Source organism: Salvelinus sp. IW2-2015, unplaced genomic scaffold, assembly GCF_002910315.2.
Source record: "Salvelinus sp. IW2-2015 unplaced genomic scaffold, ASM291031v2 Un_scaffold1790, whole genome shotgun sequence".
Classification (NCBI taxonomy): Eukaryota; Metazoa; Chordata; class Actinopteri; order Salmoniformes; family Salmonidae; genus Salvelinus; species Salvelinus sp. IW2-2015.
In genome coordinates this window covers 52,006-55,718 of record NW_019943164.1, presented here as the reverse complement: position 1 = coordinate 55,718, position 3,713 = coordinate 52,006, and the positions used below count along the sequence as shown (strand labels likewise).

The 3,713-nt window shown below is 47.8% G+C and overlaps 1 long non-coding RNA gene across 1 annotated transcript in view; it reads left to right on the top strand.

Annotated features, from left to right (window-relative positions):
* Window positions 1-1,252, top strand: part of LOC139024692 (uncharacterized) — a 4,556-nt gene extending 3,304 nt beyond the window's left edge. The window contains exons 4-5 of the long non-coding RNA XR_011476025.1: window positions 240-361; window positions 495-1,252. This is a non-coding gene — a long non-coding RNA (uncharacterized lncRNA). The remainder of the gene's footprint in view (window positions 1-239; window positions 362-494) is intronic.
* Window positions 1,253-3,713: the final 2,461 nt, after the last annotated feature.

Here is a 3,713-nt window from a genome sequence, read left to right as displayed (position 1 = left end):
TGATTGGAATGTCTGATCATGAGGCTAAAGTGTGTTGGTAGAACAGGTTAGTGAACTCAGCCCCAGGACCAGCTGGATGAGGGGACTGAGGCTTCAGTGTGTTAGTAGAAACAGGTTTGTGAACTCAGCCCCAGGACCAGCTAGATGAGGGGACTGAGGCTTCAGTGTGTTGGTAGAACAGGTTAGTGAACCAGGACCGCTGGATGAGGGGACTGAGGCTTCAGTGTGTTGGTAGAAAGGTTAGTGAACTCAGGACCAGCTGGATGAGGGGACTGAGGCTTCAGTGTGTTGGTAGAACAGGTTAGTGAACTCAGGACCAGCTGGATGAGGGGACTGAGGCTTCAGTGTGTTGGTAGAACAGGTTAGTGAACTCAGCCCCAGGACAGCTGGATGAGGGGACTGAGGCTTCAGTGTGTTAGTAGAACAGGTTAGTGAACTCAGCCCCAGGACCAGCTGAATGAGGGGACTGAGGCGTCAGTGTGTTAGTAGAACAGGTTAGTGAACTCAGCCCCAGGACCAGCTGGATGAGGGGACTGAGGCTTCAGTGTGTTGGTAAGACAGGTTAGTGAACTCAGGACCAGCTGGATGAGGGGACTGAGGCTTCAGTGTGTTGGTAGAACAGGTTAGTGAACTCAGCCCCAGGACCAGCTGAATGAGGGGACTGAGGCTTCAGTGTGTTAGTAGAACAGTTTTGTGAACTCAGCCCCAGGACCAGCTGGATGAGGGGACTGAGGCTTCAGTGTGTTAGTAGAACAGGTTAGTGAACTCAGCCCCAGGACCAGCTGAATGAGGGGACTGAGGCTTCAGTGTGTTGGTAGAACAGGTTAGTGAACTCAGCCCCAGGACCAGCTGAATGAGGGGACTGAGGCTTCAGTGTGTTAGTAGAACAGGTTTGTGAATCAGCCCCAGGACCAGCTGGATGAGGGGACTGAGGCTTCAGTGTGTTAGTAGAACAGGTTAGTGAACTCAGCCCCAGGACCAGCTGGATGAGGGGACTGAGGCTTCAGTGTGTTGGTAGAACAGGTTAGTGAACTCAGCCTCAGGGTCAGCTGGATGAGGGGACTGAGGCTTCAGTGTGTTGGTAGAACAGGTTAGTGAACTCAGGACCAGCTGGATGAGGGGACTGAGGCTTCAGTGTGTTGGTAGAACAGGTTAGTGAACTCAGCCCCAGGACCAGCTGGATGAGGGGACTGAGGCTTCAGTGTGTTAGTAGAACAGGTTTGTGAACTCAGCCCCAGGACCAGCTGGATGAGGGGACTGAGGCTTAGTGTGTTGGTAGAACAGGTTAGTGAACTCACGCCCAGGACCAGCTGAATGAGGGGACTGAGGCTTCAGTGTGTTAGTAGAACAGGTTAGTGACTCAGCCCCAGGACCAGCTGAATGAGGGGACTTGATGCTTCAGTGTGTTAGTAGAACAGGTTTGTGAACTCAGCCCCAGGACCAGCTGGATGAGGGACTGAGGCTTCAGTGTGTTGGTAGAACAGGTTAGTGAACTCAGCCCCAGGACCAGCTGAATGAGGGGACTGAGGCTTCAGTGTGTTAGTAGAACAGGTTAGTGAACTCAGCCCCAGGACCAGCTGGATGAGGGGACTGAGGCTTCAATGTGTTAGTAGAACAGGTTAGTGACCTCAGCCCAGGACCAGCTGGATGAGGGACTGAGGCTTCAGTGTGTTGGTAGAACAGGTTAGTGAACTCAGCCTCAGGGTCAGCTGGATGAGGGGACTGAGCTTCAGTGTGTTGGTAGAACAGGTTAGTGAACTCAGGACCAGGACCAGCTGAATGAGGGGACTTGAGGCTTCAGTGTGTTGGTAGAACAGGTTTGTGAACTCAGCCTCAGGGTCAGCTGAATGAGGGGACTGAGGCTTCAGTGTGTTGGTAGAACAGGTTAGTGAACTCAGCCCCAGGACCAGCTGGATGAGGGGACTGAGGCTTCAGTGTGTTGGTAGAACAGGTTAGTGAACTCAGCCCCAGGACCAGCTGGATGAGGGGATTATTGTCTTTGCTCAGCTCTTGGCATTGCAGGTTTGGTAATTATATGAGGAGGTCATTGTATTGTTTCCAAAACTGAATTGCTATTTGTGAGTTTTTCTTATTAGTGGATATTGGCCTAATTCTGCCCTGCATGCGTTGTTTGTAGTTTTCCTCTGGACATGTAGGAGAATCTTACAGAACTCTGCATGCAGGGTTTCAATGGGGTGTTTGTCCCATTTGGTGAAATCTTGTTTTGCAGGTGGACCCCACACCTCYCTGCCATAAAGTGCAATTGGTTCAATGACACATTCAATTAGTTTTAGCCAAATTTTAATAGGTATTTCAWTTAGAATTTTTTTTATGGCGTGCTTTCTCTCTCAGTTCATTCAATGCCTCATTTAGGTGTCCAGTTGAGCTTATTATTAAACCTAAGTAATTGTAGTGTGTGCAGTACTCTATATATTTTGTACCAATTGAGAACTAATTCCCTGAGATCTGTATCTTCTATGGAAAATCATTATTTTAGTATTTTTAGGGTTTACTGCCAGGGCCCAGGTCTGMCAGTACTGCTCTAGCAGGTCCAGGGTCTGCTGTAGGCCATGTGCTGTGGGTGACAGCAGGCACAGGTCATCTGCCAAGAGCAGACACTTAACCTCTGAATTGTGGAGACTAACACAAGGGGCTGATGATTTTTCTAGAATTGTGGCCAATTCGTTGATATAAATATTGAGGAGTGCAGGGCTCAGATTGCAACCCTGGCGAAGGCCCCGCCCCTGGTTAAAGAATTCTGTTTTTATCTTGCCAATTTTAATGCTGCACGTATTGCCAGTATACATTGATTTAATTATGTCATATGTTTTACCCACTACACCACTTTTAATAACTTTGTAGAACGGTCCTGTATGCCAAATAGAATCAAATGCTTTTTGGAAGTCGATAAATCATTTTGGTATTATTTTGGTGGTGTTTCTCTATCAGGGTGTGTAGACTGTAACATACTCTGTTTCACGGAATCATGGCTTCCTGGATATACTGTCCCCTTCCACACAGCCAGCTGGGTTCTCAGTACATCGCGCAGACAGGAATAAAGAACTCTCCTGGAAGAAGAAAGGCGGTGGTTTCATGATTAACTACTCATGGTGTTATTGTGATAACGTACAGAAACACAAGTCCTTTCCTTCKCCCGTCCTAGAATACCTCACAATCAAATGCAGACCGTATTAKCTCCCAAGAMAATTCTCTTCAGTTATAGTCACAACCGTGTATTATCCCCCTTAAKCCTCTCAAGGCTGCCGTCCCAGAAGGCATCACTAGCCGCGTCCTCAGAGCATGCGCAGACCAGCTGGCTGGTGTGTTAACGGTGTGGRGGCATATTTCTGCTTTACCAAATGAGGAGAGTTACAAACTACACACCAGTCAAACAGTTACTGGTCAGACAGTTACTGCTGTGTCAACAGTTCTCATTGTAAAGACCAGTGTCTGGCCCTCCTACRCCAAAAGGGAACCGTCTCTCCCTGGTACGGCATAGAACAGAACCATTAGCTCATGTTKTCTGGAATGCTCTTTAGGTTTTATCACCCAAAGACATCYTAAATCTCCTCTGTCAGTGTTATCTCATAGAGGCCCATCCTCAGTGGAACACACACACAATAGTTAACAGAATATTATATTCTGTCAAATAAAACAACCATTATAATGCAATACAAGCATTATACCATAATCTTGCAATTTTCCACGACAAC